The following is a 22,618-nucleotide window of genomic DNA, read 5'->3' as shown; positions in this document are numbered from 1 at the left end:
GCCTTTTGTAGGGCATTGCCCTAAAGTTAACAGCTCTTTTGCAAAAAAATAAAAACAAACATTACAATACAAACCCCCCCCCCCCCCCCAAACCCACAAAATAAAAATAAAGCATTCAGCTCTTTTTCGGCCCATTAAAAAAAAAAGCCTAATCGGAAAAAAAACATTATCCAAAATAATAAAAATTATTCCCCGTTAAAAAAAACCCCACCCCAAAATAAAAAAAAACCCTAATCTATAATAAGCTACTAATAGCCCTTAAAAGGGACTTTTGTAGGGCATTGCCCTAAAGTTAACAGCATTTTTGCTAAACAAATTACAACAAACACCCCCTAACATTACAAACCCCCACCCCCTCCAAACCTACAAAATAAAAAAAAACTAACTAAAAAAAACCTAATCTACCCATTGCCCTGAAAAGGGAATTTGTGTGGGCATTGCCCTTAAAAGGGCATTCAGCTCAAAAAACACCCCAAAAAACAAAAAACAACCTAACCACAAAATTGGTACTCATAGTTGCTGAAGTCTGGCGAAAGATCTTTATCCCAGCTGCGAAGCATCTTCATCCAGGCAGCTCCATCTTCATCCATCGCAAGACCAGAATCTTCTTCATCTCTGCGGAGGCAGAGCGGTCAATGTGCAGAGGCAGAGGTCCAGGTTCTACAAAAGGTCCTTTTAAGGGCCCTTGGTAGTTTATTATAGATTAGGGTTTTTTTATTTTGGGGTATTATAAGAGGAATAATTTTTATTATTTTAGATAATTTCGTATGTTATTTTTTTGTAATGGTAGTTATCCTAATTTTTTGTAATTTTAGTGTTTATTATTTTTTGTAATTGTAGTTTTCATTTTTTAGTAATCTTAGAAACATAGATATTGATGGCAGATAAGAGCCATAGGCCCAGCAAGTCTACACAATATTACCTAACAGTATAAACTTATCTAGTTCGTAGGATAGCCTTATGCTTGTCCCATGCATTTTTAAAGTCCCCCACAGTGTTTGTTGCTACTACCTCTTGAGGAAGTTTATTACATAAATCAATCACTCTTTCTGTAAAGAAGTGCTTCCTCAAATTACTCCTGAATCTACTACCCTTTAGCTTGAGCTCATGACCCCTTGTTCTTGAATTTTCCATTTTATGTAAAATACCCACAGCCTCAGTTTTACTAAACCATTTAATGTACTTGAAAGTTGCTATCATATCACCTCTTTCGCTTCTCTCATCTAAGCTATACATATTTAGGTCATCTTAGGTTTTTTTTATTTTTAGTTATGTTATTTTTTTTATTTTTTGTAATGTTAGGTTTTATTAGTGTAAGCTTAGGTTTTATTTTAATTTCACAGGTAAGTTTGTATTTATTTTAACTAGGTAGTTAGTAAATAGTTATATTGTAGCTAGCTTAGGTTTTATTTTTATTTAACCTCTTAAGGACATATGACAGAATTTTTCCGTCATAAAACAATTGAGCAAACTGAAAGCTGTGTCCTTAAAGGGTTAACAGGTAAGTTTGTATTTATTTTTAAATAGGTAGTTAATACTTGAAACTTTAATTTAGGTCTATTTTAATTATGTTAAAGTTAGGGGGTGTTAGCTTTAGGGGTTAATAGATTTAGTTAGTGTTGGCAATGTTTGGGTAGGTTTAGTTAGTGTTGGCTATGTTGGGGAACAGAGGTTTAGGGGTTAATAAAGTTATATAGTGATTAAGTTGGTGTCAGCGATGTCGGGGAATAGTGGTTTAGAGGTGGGTTAATAGCTTTATTTAGAGATTTAGTTAGTGTCGGCGATGTCGGGGAACTGCAGTTTAGATTAGAAAAATGAAAAATTCAGAATATGAATAAAGAATGGATCAGAAAATTTGGAAACTGATTTATTTATTTTCGGAATTTTTCAGGATTTTTAGTTATGGTGCCGATTCAGAAATTCAAATTCATTCGAATCTCCAAATCGGCCAAAATTCGTCCGAAAACTAAATTCGGCCGAAACTAAACGCACATGTCTACATGTTATTGGCTTACCCTTGTGCATTTCTGTTTCTTCAAGAAAGTATACTTCAAGAATAAAGCAAATGGTAATTGAAGAAAATTGGAAACATTTTTAAAACTGTATTCTCTCTGAATCATGAAAGAAAATGTTTTGGTTTCATGTCCCTTTAAAGGGACAGTCAACACCAGAATTTTTGTTGTTTAAAAAGATAGATAATCCCTTTATTACCCATTCCCCAGTTTTGCATAACCAACACTGTTATATTAATACACTTTTTACTGCTGTGACTATCTTGTATCTAAGCATCTTCTGACCGCCCCTAATCACATGACTTTTAGTTATTATCTATTGACTTGCAGTTTAGCCAATTAGTGCAGTGTCTGCCACAACTCACGGGCGTGATCACAATGCTATCTATATGGTTTACCTGAACTACTCTCCCCTGCTGTGAAAAGCAAATACAAAAGCATGTGATTAGAGGCGGCCTTCAAGGGCTTAGAAATTATCATATGAGCCTTTCTAGGTTTGCTCTCAACTAGAATACCAAGAGAACAAAGCAAAATTGTTGATAAAAGTAAATTGGAAAGTTGTTTAAAATTACATGCCCTATTTGAAAAATAAAAGTTTTTTTGGGCCTTGACTGTCCCTTTAACCTTAATTACCTTGCTCATCCTCCTCCCCACTCAACCACTGCTCTCTCGTCTGTTATAGAACCAATCAGAATCTGTAGCGCTAGCATCTATAAAGAGAATGACGCACTCATGCTGATTTATCTCAGCCTAAACCTAAAGGGACATTCCAGACGAAACTGGAATCCACATGGATGCATTTCAGTTTTCAATACTTGGCTGGAATGTCCCTTGTGACACTGTAGCAGAGGATGAGAGAAGGCAGTGTGAGCGCACATCTGTTATCTCTATAGAAGCTAGAGGAACACCATACAGCTGGCTGTAGGGCTCCACTCCTATAATGGAAGAGACAGTGGTAGACTTAAAAAAAACTTTAATTTTGTTCCCTGCTTTAGCCACCAGTTTTAGTCTATCTAATTTTTTTAGTTTTATAAGTTGCCTTCACTATGGGCATGATGACCAAAAACTCGCTGGTATGGAGAGACATCAAGTAAAATCTTTGGGTGCTTTTTTTTAGCATTATATTGTAACGTAGGTATTCTTCACATTCAGAATCTTCCATAGCTAGATACGCAGCTCTAAAGCTAAGCTTGGAGGGAGCTAACAGTAATTAAAGGCTTTTTAAGATAATCTCACTATGGTGGAGAGCTTTACATCACTGGGCCCTCTGTGTGCTTCTATTAGAACATATTATAATTGTTATTAGACTAGAGCGTTGTCTTTCACTGCAACTGCAAACTAAGAGGATGTTTTTAAGTCTTGGACTATGATTAGGGTGGGCATCTGTCTTCCACAAAAATAGTGGGCAATCTCTAGGGGACTTTACATGATGGTAAGTGGGTCACTCAATGCCCCCTCCCCCAGGGGCAGAACTACATGGGGTGCAGAGGTCGCAACTGCGACTGGGCCCCCGAGGGTGGGGGCCCAACTTAAAAAAAACAAAAATTTTTTACCTGCCACTGCCTGCACTGATAACATGTGAGTGTGATGCTTCACTAGTGTCTCTGTCTCTGACTACAGGGGTTAGTGTTTCTGTTTTACCCATTGGTGTTTATGTGTGTTTGTGTGTGTGTGTGTGTGTATGTATGTATGTGTGTGTGTGTGTATGTTTGTGGAACCAGCAAATTACAGAAATTGTTACTACAGCATGGGGGGGATAAACAGTGTCACTATACAGTACCACTATATACAGTACGGGGGGCTTGACCATGCATATTTTTTAAACTGAGCAGTTTTATCATCCCTTGGCTGACAGTACATGCAGATAAATAATATTACTTATTTTATTGTGACTAACACATGTAAACAGTGTTTGGTTCTCTTGACTGACACACACTTCTTTCTGCTCCATATTTGTAATGCTTTCAGGCTTCAGAAGTCTTTTACATTTAGCTAAAAATGTAAATAAAAAAAACTGGACAGTCTGTTAAAATATTGAACTGTTCAGTTGACACTTGACAACCCTAACTATGATACATTTAACTCCTGAAGCTTAAAGGGATACTAAACCCACATTTTTTTCTTTTATGATTCGGATACAGCATGCAATTTTAAGCAGCTTTCTAATGTAATTCTATTATAATTTTTTTCTTCGTTCTCTTGCCATCTCTATTTGAAAAAGCAGGAATAAAAGCTTTGGAGTCGGCCCCTTTTAGGTTGAGAACCTGGGTTTCACTTGCTGATTGGATGGCTAAATGCAAGCACCAATCAACAAGCCCTATCTAGGGTACTGAACAAAAAAATAGACCAGCTCCAAAGCTTTCATTCCTGCATTTTCAAAAAAAGATAGCAAGAGAATGAAGAAAAATTGATAATAGGAGTAAATAAGAAAGTTGCTTAAAATTGCATTGTCTTTCTGAATCATGAAATAAAATTTTTGGGTTTACTATTCCTTTAAGCTTTATAAATATGTAAAACAATATAGGTGACTACCATCATTTTAATAAAACCTAACTGGAAGTATCATTATAACTGATGACCATTTTTTTTTTTAGTTTATATAATATTTTCTTAAAATGCAAACTTTTTAGGCAGTTGTGTTTAAGTTCATATTTATTTTGCTTTAATACTTTGCTCGTTTATTGTACGTGTGAACATTATGAGGCCTATTTACCAAGCCGTCAACCGCAAATACGCCGGAATTCAGCAGCGTAATTGTGGCGAGCTTGATTCGACCTAATTATCAAAGCCTACAGACTGGCAAAAGTTGAAATGTGTGATGTAACATACAATCCGATGGTCTCTATCCAACACAGATCGATGCTTACGTCATTACAGATGTTCCGAATACAAATTCGGCACTATCTGACACCTTTTGCAAGTTAACAAATTTTTAACAACTATTGTTGTAATAAATCTACATTTGAATCCAAGGTGTGCTATATCTGCTTTTGAATTCCCTTAGATACAAGGTAATCACAGAGGTAAAAAGTATATTAATATAACCGTGTTGGTTATGCAAAACTGTAAAATGGGTAATAAATGGATTATCTTTTTAAACAATAAAAATTCTGGAGTAGTGTGTCCCTTTAACCTATGTGTTTACATCTTTGTGGGGTTAAACGTGCAGTTATCTAGGGTCAGTAATGAAACATAGAATGTTCTAATGAATTAGAGTATGTAATTTTGCTTTAGAATGTCCTTTTAACTCAGCAGAAAATGAGTTTCTATGACTTATCCTCTTGAGGAGAAAGACTACATCTCGGTACTGCTTGTAGTAGGTTCAGTACCAGATGGCTTGAATGATCTTCTCAGTCACACTCCCATCCAATATAAAAGTCCATTACAAAAGAATCACCCTAAGTCCCTTATGTACGATCATAAGACAATTAGTTTGTCCTCTGCTCTGAGTAATTAAGCAGTGATGCTGTCAATAGCTAGAGCTGGCTGGATATCGCAGTGTGTTTTTACATCTGTATGAGAGCTGATGTGCTCCTTCCAGTGCAGAGAGATCAGCCATGCATTATATTATCTTATTGATTGGGTATAGAACAGACAGCAGTGTGAGAAGTCTTCAGTACACGGTAACTCTACTGACAGTGCTCTAATTCCATCCTCATTAACCCCTGAGATGCAGGAGAGGACAGCTATCCTTTGCATTGAAATACATTGTAGCCTTCTCTATAATCGGAACGTGTAGCTTAAAGTGAGAGTAAATGTAAAGACTTTTACCTTAAAGGGACACAAAGTCAAAATGAAAGTTTCATGATTCAGTTAAAGAATGGAATTTAAAAAAAAAAAACTTTCCAAAATACTTCCATTATCAAAACATGCACTTTGTTTTTATATGCATGTTTCTGAAGCTCCAGTTCCTACTGAGCATGTACAAAAGGATATATGTATATATGTATGTGCATTTTGTGATTGGCTGATGGTTGTCACGTGATACAGGGGAGGGAAAATTTGATTAACTTTTACATTTGACAGAAAATAATCTACTGCTCATTTTAAATTCAAAGCAAGTGCTGTTGTATTGCCTTTTTATTGTGTATTTGTCAGTTATTAAATTGAACTGCATTTAGTGGTCCTTTAACCCCTTGCATCATATGGACATAGGTACTACAGCACACAGTATTGTGCCCAGCGTTCTGTGTTGCTCTTGTTCCCTTACTATATGAAGACAGATCGCTATACAGAGAGTGACACTGTCTATGTCACTCTCTGTAACAATCCTCTGTTGGTGCCGTAGGATACAAGGTGGAAGGTGGGTAAGAGGCTACAGAAAATGATTTTGAAGTGAGGAGTGAGCGAGGGATGGTGCCCTACACTACGGAAAAAGTGCCTGTGCACCAGTATTCGAACACCCAACCTTCTCAGAGAGTATGACACAAATAAAGTCTTGGCAGGCACAAGGCACAATACCACCACTGGTCCATGGGCCCTCACAACATGGGGTATATTTACCAATGTGTGAGCGGACATGATACAAAGTAGCGTATCATGTCCGCCGCACATTGATAAATGCCGACAGCATACGCTGTCGGCATTTATCATTGCACCAGCAGTTCTGGTGAACTGCTGGTGCAATGCCACCCCCTGCAGATTTGCGGCCAATCAATTCGATCGGGTTGATTTCTGTCCGCGGCCTCAGAGCAGGTGGACAAGTTATGGAGAACTTCTTTTTCCGGTGAGCCTTGATAAATTGGCCCCCATATGTGTGTTTGTCACAAAAAAATTGTAATAACTTTTATTATAAGCATTGTTGCTAATATTGCAAAAATACTTATATTTAAAATTTAAAGGCAACCATGCACATTTCAATTTTGACTTTTCTATCCCTTTAATGAAAATAAAAACAAGGTTCGCAAACAGTAAACAATTTCACCTGTCATTTGCTTTAAACATAATTAAAAACATTATTTTAATCTATTGATAGGAGAAATATATCGAAACGTTAGCACGTTATTTTTATTTATACCCCATTGTAACGCTGGACAACGTGAACCAATGCTTGCAAATAAATGTTTATGGTGTAGCAAAAGCAGTAAGATTTCTAACCCTCATATTTAGGGTCTGAACTATCATTGGTGCAGCAAGTGCAGTTGCACCAGGGTCCAAGTGCTTTGGGGTCCATAACAGCCAGCTTTATATAGGTGTGTGCAGGAAGTGTGCAATCCTAATGCAAGAGAGCATTTTATTAATGCAGAATGCAGATCCATCCGTCGATCTATCTATCCTCAGAATCATTATACAGAGCATCCTATACATAATTACTGTTGGTTATTACTGAGTTACCTTGTGGGGGGCAAAAAAACATTTTACACCAGGGCACTTTGTTGAGTAGGTCCACCACTGATCATATTACAGAATGTGTATGCTCACAATTTGAATATGCTCATTTAAATACATTATTCAGAAGATATCTTTGCCTTGCCATCAGTGCAACTATCAGCAGGGCCCTCTATCCATTTGATCCCAATAAATGTTATCTTGTATACCACCTATTTTTATAGCGCTGCAGAATCTGTTGGCACTCTACAAATACCTGATAATAATAATAATCAGAGAGATTTACAATGTTACTTTATTTATGGTGTCCCAGATACTGAAAGAGTTAACATTCCAGTCTTTTATTCACTATGCCAGGGGACAATATGCACAGTTCTTTTGTACTTATTATTATTTCTTTTTTAGCTTGCAAGTGCATTTCACATTTGAGTGACTTTGTTGTTTTATTTCATTGCATGATGGGAAATACAACAGATTTCTCCTTCAGATAGTATATGAAGGTACTTCTCCAGCAGTCATCACAGGGGAATTAATTCAAAGGCGTTTGGAAAAAAAGAAAGTTGGTTAAAGTGAGGGTTGTTTACTAATTCTCACTATTAGTCATTCAGACTGACCAATGGAGGCTCTGCATGAACATTAATGGTCACTTCACCAAAAGAGTGAACAAAAAGAGAGTTTGGGTCTAGATTCCATAAACTTGTAAATAAATAAAATCTTGCTGAAAAAGAGATTTGAATCATCCCTGCAGCCGTGAGTTGTGTGCTCAGTTTCATTATAATCAATGGAAGAAATCTATTTTACAAAACTTAACTTTGTGCCGCATAGAACGAGTTACACTGTAAAGGAACAAGCAAATTAAAATTTATATATATATATTATATTATATATTATGTTTATTAGATGATCTCAGCGGTGTATTCCAATAATATTAGTACATCTCAGGAGTCTCCTCCAAATAAAATGTTAGTATATTTAATGGAATTATGAATAGTAATAGTTAATAACAATAATAAAATTATCATCAGTAATACCTCCAATGAATATAGTAGATTCTTAGCAGTACACCCCAGTAAAATGTTGTATAATCTCTGTAGTGTACTCTAGAATAAAACTGTTGAGATATTCAGAAATTAATTACAATAAAATTATTATTAAATATTATTTAATCCAGAATGATTTGTTCCTAAATTCTGATATGTGAACATTATAGACACAGTGACTATATGTATGTAGTAAACAGGATATCAGTTATGACCATATATATATATGACTGATTATTACAATGTTAAAATATAAAATAAGCTATAGAGATATTTAGATTACTTCCGCCTAGATTCCGAGTTCTGCGTTAGCCTTAAAAAGCAGCGTTAAGGGGTCCTAACACTGCTTTTTATCTAACGCTGGTATTACGAGTCTGACAGGTACAGGTGTACCTCTCACTTTTCTTCTGCGACTCGAGGCTACCGCAAATCCCCTTACGTCAATTGCGTATCCTATCTTTTCTATGGGATTTGCCTAATGCTGGTATTACGAGTCTTGGAAGAAGTGAGCGGTAGAGCCTCTACCTCCAAGACTCCAACCACAAAAAAAAGTCAGTAGTTAAGAGTTTTATGGGCTAACGCCGGAACATAAAACTCTTAACTAAAGTGCTACAATGTACACTAATACCCATAAACTACCTATGAATCCCTAAACCGAGGCCCCCCCACATCGCAAACCCTATAATAAAATGTTTTAACCCCTAATCTTCCGACCGGACATCGCCGCCACCTACATTATCCCTATGAACCCCTAATCTGCTGTCCCTAACATCGCCGACACCTATATTATATTTATTAATCCCTAATCTGCCCCCCAACCTCGCTGCCACCTACCTACACTTATTAGCCCCTAATCTGCCGACCGGACATTGCCGCCACTATAATAAATGTATTAACCCCTAAACCGCTGCACTCCCGCCTCGCAAACACTATAATAAATTTTATTAACCCCTAATCTGCCCTCCCTATCATCGCCGCCACCTACCTACAATTATTAACCCCTAATCTCCCACCCCCAACGTTGCTGCTACTATAATAAAGTTATTAACCCCTAAACCTAATTCTAACCCTAACCCTAACAGCCCCCTAAGTTAAATATAATTTAAATAAAACTAACTAAAATTACTATCATTAAATAAATTAATCCTATTTAAAAATAAATATTTACCTATAAAATAAACCCACTATATAGCTACAATATAACTAATGATTACATTGTAGCTATTTTAGGGTTTATATTTATTTTACAGGCAACTTTGTATTTATTTTAACTAGGTACAATAGCTATTAAATAGTTAATATCTATTTAATAGCTACCTAGTTAAAATAATTACAAAATTACCTGTAAAATAAATCCTAACCTAAGTTATAAATACACCTAACACTACACTATCAATTAATTAATTAAATAAATTAAATACAATTATCTATAATAAAATACAATTAAATAAACTAAACTATAGTACAAAAAAAACTAAATTACAAAAAATAAAAAATATTACAAGAATTTAAATTTAATTACACCTAATCTAAGCCCGCTAATAAAATTCCCTATCCTATACTAAATTACAAAAGTAATCAGCTCTATTACCAGCCCTTAAAAGGGCTTTTTGCGGGGCATTGCCCCAAAGTAACCTTTTACCTGTAAAAAAAAAAATACAACCCCCCCAACATTACAACCCACCACCCACACACCCCTACTCTAAAACCCACCCAATCCCCCCTTAAAAAAACCTAACACTACCCCCCTGAAGATCACCCTACCTTGAGACATGTTCAGCCAGCCGGCCACCGATGGAACAGAAGAAGACATCCGGACCGGCAGAAGTCTTCATCCTATCCGTGCAGAAGAGGACATCCGGACCGGCAGACATCTTCATCCTATCCGGGCAGAAGAGGACATCCAGACTGGTAGACATCTTCATCCAGGCGGCATCTTCTATCTTCATCCTTCCGGAGTGGAGCGGAGCCATCTTCTATCCAGCCGATGCGGAGCCATCCTCTTCTTCCAACGGACTAATGACGAATGAAGGTTCCTTTAAATTACGTCATCCAAGATGGCATCCCTCGAATTCCGATTGACTGATAGGATTCTATCAGCCAATTGGAATTAAGGTATGAAAAATCTGATTGGTTGATTTAATCAGCCAATCAGATTGAAGTTCAATCCGGTTGGCTGATTGGATGAGCCAATAGAATTGACCTTGCATTCTATTGGCTCATTAAATCAACCAATCAGATTTTTCATACCTTAATTCCGATTCGCTGATAGAATCCTATCAGCCAATCGGAATTCGAGGGACGCCATCTTGGATGACATCATTTAAAGGAACCTTCATTCGTCGTTAGTCCGTTGGAAGAAGAGGATGGCTCCGCGTCGGCTGGATAGAAGATGGCTCCGCTCCGCTGCGGAAGGATGAAGATAGAAGATGCCGCCTGGATGAAGATGTCTGCCGGTCTGGATGTCCTCTTCTGCCCGGATAGGATGAAGACTTCTGCCGGTCCGGATGTCCTCTTCTGTTCCATCGGTGGCCAGCTGGCTGAACACGTCTCAAGGTAGGGTGATCTTCAGGGGGGTAGTGTTAGGTTTTTTTAAGGGGGGATCGGGTGGGTTTTAGAGTAGGGGTGTGTGGGTGGTAGGTTGTAATGTTGGGGGGGTTGTATTTTTTTTTACAGGTAAAAGGTTACTTTGGGGCAATGCCCCGCAAAAAGCCCTTTTAAGGGCTGGTAATAGAGCTGATTACTTTTGTAACTTAGTATAGGATAGGGAATTTTATTATTTTGGGGGGCTTTTATATTTTATTAGGGGGCTTAGATTAGGTGTAATTAGATTAAAATTCTTGTAATATTTTTTTATTTTTTGTAATTTAGTGTTTGTTTGTTTTTGTACTATAGTTTAGTTTATTTAATTGTATTTTATTATAGATAATTGTATTTCATTTATTTAATTAATTTATTGATAGTGTAGTGTTAGGTGTATTTGTAATTTAGGTTAGGATTTATTTTACAAGTAATTTTGTAATTGTTTTAACTAGGTAGCTATTAAATAGTTATTAACTATTTAATAGCTATTGTACCTAGTTAAAATAAATACAAAGTTGCCTGTAAAATAAATATAAACCTTAAAATATCTACAATGTAATTATTAGTTATATTGTAGCTATATTAGGGTTTATTTTATAGGTAAGTATTTATTTTTAAATAGGATTAATTTATTTAATGATAGTAATTTTAGTTTGTTTTATTTAAATTATATTTAACTTAGGGGGGTGTTAGGGTTAGACTTAGGTTTAGGGGTTAATAACTTTATTATAGTTGCAGCGACGTTGGGGGTGGGAGATTAGGGGTTAAAACTTGTAGGTAGGTGGCGGCGATGTTAGGGAGGACAGATTAGGGGTTAATAAAATTTATTATAGTGTTTGCGAGGCGGGAGTGCAGCGTTTTAGGGGTTAATACATTTATTATAGTGGCAGCGATGTCCGGTCGGCAGATTAGGGGTTAATAAGTGTTGGTAGGTGGCGGCGAGGTTGGGGGGACAGATTAGGGGTTAATAAATATAATGTAGGTGTCGGCGATGTTAGAGACAGCAGATTAGGGGTTCATAGCTATAATGTAGGTTGCGGCGGTGTCCGGAGCGGCAGATTAGGGGTTAATAATATAATGCAGGTGTCAGCGATAGCGGGGGCTGCAGATTAGGGGTTAATAAGTGTAAGATTAGGAGTGTTTAGACTCGGGGTTCATTTTAGGGTGTTAGGTGCAGACTTAGAAAGTGTTTCCCCATAGGAAACAATGGGGCTGCGTTAGGAGCTGAACGCTGCTTTTTTGCAGGTGTTAGGTTTTTTTTCAGCCAGCTCAGCCCCATTGTTTCCAAAGGGGAAATCGTGCACGAGCACTTTTAGCCAGCTTACCGCTACTGTTGGCAACACTGGTATTGAGAGTTGAAGGGAAGCTACATTTGCTCAACGCTCCCTTTTATGAGGCTAACAAAGCCATTCAGACAACTCGTAATACCAGCGTTGGCTTAAGGGTGTGCTGGAAAAAAAAGGCTTGTTAGCACCGCAGGTCTTTACCGACAAAACTCGTAATCTAGGCGTTCGTTTGTTATCCTAGACATGGACACAATATTATTTATAAATGAACCTTAACTCAAAATGAATAACATATATCAAATATCACAATTAAAATTTACTAGTACAATTTATAATTAGCCAGTAGCATCAATCAAATACACAATATGGATTACTTACTTAACAACACTTGGTAAGCAAATATTAGCCAAATATTACAATACAAATCTTATTTCAATAAATCAAATAGAATTTCCTGGAAGTATAATTTAACTATCTAGCCAAAATAGTTTTATATAATTTCAATGTATCAACCAAAGAAATGTATACACTTTCAATAAATCAATATATTATCAATAGCAATAAGGTATAATCAAGCCAATTTTGAAATACAATTTTTAAGATATTTTTACAGTAGCTAAAACGTAACTTATAAATATTAAATACAAAACTCCCTCTTTCCTCAATGGCAAATTTACTTAATGCTGATATAATTATTATAGAATACACTGATCTTTTTAATATTAAATTATAAACATAAAATACACTTTTAAATCACAGCTTTCGCTATTACACTATTTCTATAAAGAATACATTTGCTATATTAACTGTTAAAACATTTATTTTTATATGTTACCAGTTAGCAATATTTGAGAGTTTCAGTATCAGAGTTTATCTCACTGTCATATAAGGAAGATATCCACAATTTGGGAAGTGAAGTCAGCCCAATATTCTCTTTTCCAAAAGAGGGTTCCAGCAGGGATTTGTCTCACAAAAACTGTGTCACACACTAGCGTCTGTGTGAGCAAAAAGGCAGCAAAAAAGGCCTCTTCCATTCTGTGCAGAGTTTTTGTCTGAGACTTAACTCCTCCTCCATTTCTAGATTCATCCAATGAGTGGAACTCTGGGTGTAAACTTAGCTCGCATAGGCCACTTGGTAATTTACATCTGGTAACTTAATTCCCTCACAATTAAGTACCTTTGGCTGCATTACTCGTTCGGCCCCCACCAGGGCACAGGATCTTGAATGAGAAATTATATTTGCAAAATATTAATTTTTTTTTTTTTAAATACAGGAATATATATTTTCTTATATATAATTTAATAAAATGTTCATTTAAATACACTTATGATTTCCTAGTTTTAATAAAATATTGGGTCATTTTTATATGGCCTATTTAATTTGAGTATGTATTTATATACCTAATATTAGATAAGGGTATTATTGTATATCTGCTTATATATAATACACATACAGTATATCATTAGTGTATGTTCCCATACAATTTCCTATTTATGGTATATCTTAAGGGATGTATTTTGAGAGCTATATTGACACCTGGTGGTTAAGGGGTATAAGAATATTTTTAGTAGTTACATTATATTAATAATTTGACTTTAATAGTATCATATCATTTCATATTCTTATATATTTTGTTACCTTTACTAGCTATATTTTATGATCCACATACATCAGTAAAGATTGAACTCTGAGGGCACTCTAGTTATGAAGCCGTCTACTTACCTACATTCGCCGGCCCAATACGCTCGCCTAAGCTTGCCTCATATAGTCATATAGCTTGCCTCGACAAAGTTATCAATAAATCTGTCAAAAAGTCGTGCACCAAGTACGGGGTGATGAGCAGCGGACTGTGATAGTTATCACTCATCAATCTCGCTGCTCTTCGGCTTTTTTACAGCTTTATAGATACCCCTGTCACTAAGCACTCACACTATACTATACTGTTCTACCCCCTATATCAGCACCCCCGGAGCCCCCCGCAGCTAAATAAAGTTAGTAACCCCTAAACCGCCACTCCTAGGCCCCGCCACAACTCTAATAAATATATTAACCCCTAAACCGCCGCTCCCGGACCCCGCCGCCACCTACATTATACATATTAACCCCTAATCTGACGCCCCCTATACCGCCGCCACCTACATAAAGTTATTTACCCCTATCCTGCCGATCCCGGAACTTGCCGCAACTAAATAAATTGTTTAACCCCTAAACCGCCGCTCCCGGACCCCGCCGCAACTATAATAAATATGTTAACCCCTAAACCGCCGCTCCCGGACCCCTCCGCCACCTACATAATACCTATTAACCCCTATCCTGCCCCCCTATACTGCCGCAACCTATAATAAATGTATTAACCCCTATCCTGCCCCCCCTACACCGCCGCTACTATAATAAAATTATTAACCCCTAAACCTAAGTCTAACCCTAACCCTAACACCCCCCTAACTTAAATATTAATTAAATAAATCTAAATAATATTACTCTTATTAACTAAATTAATCCTATTTAAAACTTAATACTTACCTATAAAATAAACCCTAATATAGCTACAATATAACTAATAGTTACATTGTAGCTATTTTAGGATTTATTTTTATTTTACAGGCAACTTTGTATTTATTTTAACTAGGTAGAATAGTTACTAAATAGTTATTAACTATTTAATAACTACCTAGCTAAAAGAAATACAAATTTACCTGTAAAATAAATCCTAATCTAAGTTACAATTAAACCTAACACTACACTATCATTAAATTAATTTAAAAAATTAGCTACAAATACCTACAATTAAATACAATTAAATAAACTAAACTAAATTACCAAAATAAAAAAACACTAAATTACAGAAAATAAAAAATATTACAAGAATTTTAAACTAATTACACCTAATCTAAGCCCCCTAATAAAATAATAATAAAAAAATAATAAAAGTCCCTACCCTATTCTACATTACAAAGTAATCAGCTCTTTTACCAGCCCTTAAAAAGGCTTTTTGCGGGGCATTGCCCCAAAGTAATCAGCTCTTTTACCTGTAAAAAAAAATACAACCCCCCCAACATTAAAACCCACCACCCACATACCCCTACTCTAACCCACCCAAACCCCCCTTAAATAAACCTAACACTAACCCCCTGAAGATCTCCCTACCTTGAGTCATCTTCACCTAGCCAGGCCGAAGTCTTCATCCAATGGGGCAAAAGAGGACATCCAGACCAGCAGAAGTCTTCATCCTATCCGGGCAGGAGAGGATATCTGGACCGGCAGACATCTTTATCCAAGCGGCATCTTCTATCTTCATCCAGTTATTTAAAAACAGAGCAACGCGTTTCTCAGCCTCTCAAAGGCTGTTTCTTCAGACTATACAATACATTAATAAGTGATACACTTGCTATATAAAAAATGTCCACTACTATGATTGGTTAATTAAACAATCACTATCATCTGTGCATGAGATACTATTACAACAGTCATCCTGGTAGCCAAACATTTACTACCAATTCAGTGCAGTAGTAACATCTGCGAGTGAATCCTAATTGTGTGGGCTACCATGGCAACCTAACATCAACAGTAAAATGTAAACACAAATTCGGCAATAGTATCGGATACAGGCCTATGAACAAAAATTGAGAAGGTTAAAAATATTTACTAATTACAAAGGACACTCATGTCTAAATGTTAAAGTAAGCGATCTAAAAAAAACCAATATATATAAACACACACACACTAAGAGCATGAAACAAATATACAAACAACCCCCCCTCTAATAAAACATACATGCTCCTAAAAGAGATCCGTGACTTAGCTTGACAATCTGTTGTTCATGTATCATATGTGTAGCCCACTAAGTGTAGCACAGGTGCTATTGGAGAGGGGAGACATATGTAAACAAACCTATTAGGAGAGTCGAGGCTTCAAATTTGTAATATGCAGCGAAATCGTCACCATCACTCCAAGCTGCTGGGTCCCTCCCCCAACCAGGGGGCATGTGTCCCCAGACCCAATCAAAATGATCCAATAGGCCCAGCGTGAGGGATGGCAATTTCGTCACACCTCAGAGTAAGTAGCCGCCTCCAGAAAGGGAACTAATCCCTATGTGTGCACAAACCTGAGAACCAAAAAGCTATAGCGGCAAAACAAGATCTCAAAATAACCAAACAATATCAACAACATTGTGTAGTGGTAATATTAAAAGGACAGTAATATATAAAGGGTGGTAATACCCACTATATAGGCAATGCAATAATAAAGTTATTTGAAATAAATAACCATTCCCTACATGTGCACAAACCTGAGAACAAAAAGGCTATACCGGCATAACCAGATCAAAAAAAATATAAACAAACAATATCTATAATATTGTATAGTGGTAATATTAAAAGGGAAGTTATATATAAAGGTTGATAATACCCACTAAATAAACAATGTAATAATAACATTCTTTAGAATAAAGTAATGGTGAGAAAATAACTGAACAAATGGGAAATATGTGATTTCAATTATACAAAAATAGGGATTAGCTGCAGTTACCTTGGTGAGCAAAATTGCTAATTCAATTAAATAATAATAAGACAAGTGGAAAAAATATTAATACCCATATAAGGAAAAACATATAAATAATCCTCTTGGAGTACCCAAAAACCAAGAATCGTTATGTTAACCCAAGAACAGGGTAGGATAACATCAGGCACTATTATTAATTCAGATAGAGTGTCATAATAATACTCAATAGTTTCGGAACAAACAATAGTAGTAAAATACCATGTGTAAAAACAGTGTGACAAGGGGAGTGCCACAAATTATAAGGTATGCTGGCTAAAAAGCCTAAATATAGGAATTCCACTTGTAAGAAAAATAATAAATCAGAATAAAGAGATATGCTATATTCTGGCTAGCAAAACAAAAGTGAAAGTGAATGATCTAATACTCCTAGAAGAACGTGAGGGGTATGGGATATCTAAGATAATGTGAGAATTAAGAGATATATAAACATGTACAAATACTCTTTGTATGAGTGAGAGTGTCTACAATAAATGAGTGTGTTTGTGCTAATACAAAAATATAATCCTCTGGATACTACTAATAAATATGAACATTAAACAAAACTTAAGTATATACTGTATGTGTATAGAGATGTGTATATAACCACAAGAAACTAATGATGAGCTCTTAATGAAGTCATATGAATGCTGCCATGTCAAGGTTCTCATTGAGACCATTGGGTTGGATTGTCTATACTGGTAATCCAATAGGATTCTCTTCTCCTGAAGGTCATGAAAGCATTATTATGTGATCTAGGAACAGACTCAATGGGCAAGATACTAATAGGATTCTTTAGTCCTCCATGGAAAAGTACACAATGTCTAGAAACGCTGTGGGCTTTGGGCTTGCTCTTGATGTTAGATGCATGTTCTCCCCATATTTTTTTCACCTTGCGGCAGGTAAGGCCTACATACTGGACCCCACATTTACAACTTAACAACTACACATGACAAAACGTCTCCTACAACACTTTGAGATCTTATACCTGAGGGAAACCCTCTCTAGTTGTCTAGACTGTGATGCAACATCACCTTTGTATTTGTCCCTCACTACTTTGCTGGGAGCCAAAATGGCCTTGAGAGTGGGAGCTCTTCTAAAGACCACTTTTGGTTTAGAACCAATACTTTTCTCTAGTAAATGATCATTGGTCAGTATAGGCCAATGTTTCAATAGAATTTTATTGATATTGTGGTAATTTGAGTTATATCTAGTGGTTAAAAGTGGAGGGTTCGTATCCTTAAAATTATCCTTTTTCTTATTTTTCCTCAAAAAATATTGTTCTCTATCTTCCTTTCTAACCCTCACCAATTCTCTATTCACAAGTTCTTCTGGATAACCCTTCTCCAAAAATCTATCCCCAATGACCTTATCCTGCTCATCATATTCCGCTAAAGTGGAGCAGTTTCTCCTGATCCTTCTAAATTGGCCATATGGTACATTATTTTTCCAACTCTAATAGTGGTTGCTCTCATAATGGAGAAAGCTGTTACAATACACTGTTGAAATTCAATCTTGTCTTTTTGGATATTGCGTGTAAAAGATATTCCAAAAGAATTATTATTAAGATGATCAATGAAATCTAAAAGTGAATGGGGGCCTCTGAAGATGAATAAGAGGTCCTCTATATATTGGCCATAGAACACCAGGTTCTCTGCAAAAAGGGATTCATATATATAAGTTTTTTCAAATTGAACAAATTTGCGAAACAGGGGCTGAACCTGGTGCCCATGGCTGTTCCTTTTGTCTGCAAATAATATCTACTTTGATACAAAAAATAATTATGCTGTAAAATAAAAGTGATAAGCTCAAAATTGAAATCAACCTGTACGTCGGGTATATAGATGTCCTGTTCTAAATAAGAGCGGACAGCCTCAATCCCTAAATCATGCTTGATGTTAGAATAGAGGGCCCCAACATCACAAGTGACCCACCAACACTCTTCATTGAGAGATATTTCTTGTAATTTAAGCAGTAGATATGTGGAGTCATTTATATAAGAAGAAAGAGACGTAACAAATTTTTGAAGAAATAAATCTATGTAAGCAGAGAGGGAGTCGTTAAGGCTCCCAATCCCTGCAATTATGGTTCAACCTTGAGGTTTAAGTGGATCCTTGTGGATCTTGTGGAGGTGGTAGTAAAATGCATGGAGGCGGGTACTTACGCAATCACCATCCCTCACGCTGGGCCTATTGGATTGTTTTGATTGGGTCTGGGGACACTTGCCCCCTGGTTGGGGGAAGGACCCAGCAGCTTGGAGTGATGGTGGGGATTTCGCTGCATATTACAAATTTGAAGCCTCGGATATCCTAATAGGTTTGTTTACATATGTCTCCCCTCTCCAATAGCACCTGTGCTACACTTAGTGGGCTACACATATGATACATGAACAACAGATCGTCAAGCTAAGTCTCGGATCTCTTTTAGGAGCATGTATGTTTTATTGGAGGGGTTTTTGTTTGTTGTTATATTTGTTTTATGCTCTTAGTTTGCATGTGTTTATATATATTGGTTTTTTTTAGATCGCTAACTTTAACATTTAGACATGAGTGTCCTTTGTAATTAGTAAATATTGTTAACCTTCTCAATTTTTGTTCCTAGGCCTGTATCCGATACTATTGCCGAATTTGTGTTTACATTTTACAGTTGATGTTAGGTTTCCATGGTAGCCCACGCAATTAGCATTCACTCAGCCCACTCGCAGATGTTACTACTTAATTGTTTGCACTGAATTGGTAGTGAATGTTTTGCTACCAGGATGACTGTTGTAATAGTATGTCATGTACAGATGATAATGATTGTTTAATTAACCAATCATAAGAGTGGACATGTTTTATATAGCAAGGGTATCATTCATTAATGTATTGTATATCCTGAAGAAACAGCCTTTGAGAGGCTGAGAAACGCGGTACTCTGTTTTTAAATAAAGAATTGTTTTTATGATACACTTGCTACTCTTTGGAATTCTTCAATCTTGCGGAGCTGGGAGCGGATCCAGTTTGCCAGAGAGCGCAGTCTACTGGGCGACTGAAAGGTCCCAGATTGTTTATACTGCACACCTGGAGGACGGTGCGCTACATATTGTAAGTGTTATCATTCATTATCACTCTGCCTGATTATACTGTACTAGGCTATGGTAGCTCTGCTTTCTCACTTCCAGGAATTGTGATTCACCTGCCAACCTCCTGATTGGTTGCCTGGTCTGTCTGTTTACAGTGAGCTGGACCACTGCTTTAGTTCCAGTCTGCCCTACTAGCACCGCACCATTGGGTGCTTTCCCTTTGTAAGTACCTCCATTTATCACACTGCTTATTTCCTTGTTTGATGGTACTAGGCCATGTTGGCGCCTCTGTGTTTTCTCCTCTCCAGATCATTGCATACCAGGGAATGACCATCCTTTTGACAGAGTGCTGCCTTCACATTGGATACCAAGGATTTGTTGTGCTAACATCTTATATCGGTTAATGTGTTTTCATTTTATCTTGTTTATGGTGTTCTTTTTGGTCTTTTGGATTATGTGTTCATTTAGCAAGGAAGCGCCCCCTATGGGAAGTTTGCCTTTGCACATTCCTCCCATTGTATTTTATATCACAATGTCACTCACCTTCAAATAAATATCAGTCCCTTACATATGCACAAATGAGAACTTTAAAAATGTTCAGGAGAAAAAACGAAAAATAGAAAACAGACAACCTTATGAGTTTTGAAATAATGAGATTTGATGTTGTAATTTCCCAAACGCTATAGAGTCTTTCTGAATTCCACATGCCTAAATGAGGTTTAGGGGAAAAAACGTGAGCACGCCTCTAGAATTCCGCGCAATGTCTATGGACAGCCTCTTGTCCGCATCTGCGAGGTTTCTGAGGTGCTTCTCATTCTACCCAGCAAGACTTCACCCTACTTCATACTAATACATACAAATATTTTACAAATTGCAAATATTTCCAAAACCCATTCTGCAAGCGTATTTCCTGCTACAGTTGTAATAATTGTATTTGTGCGATGCTAGTGGTTCATGTTTCCTGTGTAAGATATCAAGTATTAGGGCACTTAATACAACTATGGCCAAGTTTCCAGAGTTGCCAATAACTGAATATGTGTAAAACAGTAAAAATATTGCTTCACAAAATACCGCATTGGCTTTAGTTTTGTACGGAGTTTACATACTTTTGCTTTAGGTTTTACCAACTCCCAAAAAAACTGATATATGTAAAACTGACATGTCTAACCATTGCCTTTTTAATAGAATATTGGTATTGGGCATTACAGAAATTTACATGTGTGTATGTTTTCTAAGATAGCAAAAATCCCAATTCCTTATTTACAAAAGGCGTTTTATTAATCGCGTTCTTAAACCATCAGTATTTATCTCATACTCACGTTTTTCATTATGTAATCTACAGTATCAGCAATCACATGGCTGTGATTTAACACATAAATCCTAAAATTCGTGTTTTAAATTATTTAGAATATCTAGAACCCAATGTCACCGTCTTTTTATCATAATAGGAATAATATTAGGCAAAGACAAACCTTGTTTTGTACCAGTGAGGTGTGAAACTTTTGGTGATATTTTAAACTTTGTAACTTATTACAAGATTTTTCTGCAGTATTCTAATAAACTAACTTACTGGCTAAAGTTTGAAAATGTTTGGAATGCATTATAACCTTGTTTTCTGCAATTGTTTTTCAGTGATCAAACTCCCCTTACTCATTATTTGGAGGAGCCAAAATTACTGGAGTAGGTAAGGCTTGTCACGGTCATTATGTTAACAAAATATCAATATCAAAATAATTAAATTACAGGAAAGGAGGGGGGGGGGGGGGAATGAAAGTATATACAGGTAGCCCTCAGTTTACGCCGGGGTTAGGTTCCAGAAGGAATGGGTGTAAATCGAAACCGTTGTAAATTGAAACCCAGTTTATAATGTGAGTCAATGGGAACTAAGGGAGATAGGTTCCAGGCCCCTCTCAATATTGTCATAAGTAACACCTAATACATTATTTTTAAAGCTTTGAAATGAAGACTTTAAATGGTAGACAGCATTATAAACCTAATAAAATAATCACACAACACAGAATATATAATTAAACTAAGTTAAATGAACAAAAATGTTTGCTAAACAGCATTATAAACCTAATAAAATAATCACATAACAGACTTCACTTGTATTTTTCTGCAAATAGTTCTTTCTATGCATTCCAATCTGGACTGATTTATAGACAGGAAGATCTTGTTCCTTTGAAATCTGCTCGATAGCTCAGGTCCGGTTAAACTGATTAATTTCAGCTTGCTTGACTTTGCTGCAACACAAGCGGACAGCTCCACCTACTGGCTATTTTAATAAATGCACTGCTTCTCAATGTTTTTCAATAGCAGTCACATGACTGGAAAAAAGGTTGCTATTCTGAAACGGTGTAAATTGAACCGTTGTAAAACGAGGACCACCTGTAATTGTTTTACTACACATTTTCTATCAAAATCCCAAAGTGTTTACTGTACCTTCAACTGATGATATAATATCTGCATATACATAAAAAAAACTTTAAGATCTTTCATTTAAAAATTCATAGAACATGTTAGGTTTAATCATTTTGATTCAAGGGTATCAAAGAGTCAAATGTTTCATTCTCACTGTGTTTCTTTGTGTCAGTAACCTAGATTTAAAGAGGATAAAAATGCTAGTACAATGTACTATCGTGCCTTAAATCTCACTGTCATCAGCTTTTTTTCTTTTTCAGTGCGATAGCTCCTTAAGCTTGAACAGTTTGCAATGTGTTTCTTTCAAAGCAGGAATGACGTATTTACTTATATTGTAGCTGAATTTTTAT

Source organism: Bombina bombina, chromosome 9 (genome assembly GCF_027579735.1).
Source record: "Bombina bombina isolate aBomBom1 chromosome 9, aBomBom1.pri, whole genome shotgun sequence".
Lineage (NCBI taxonomy): Eukaryota > Metazoa > Chordata > Amphibia > Anura > Bombinatoridae > Bombina > Bombina bombina.
This window is presented reverse-complemented; position numbering follows the sequence as displayed.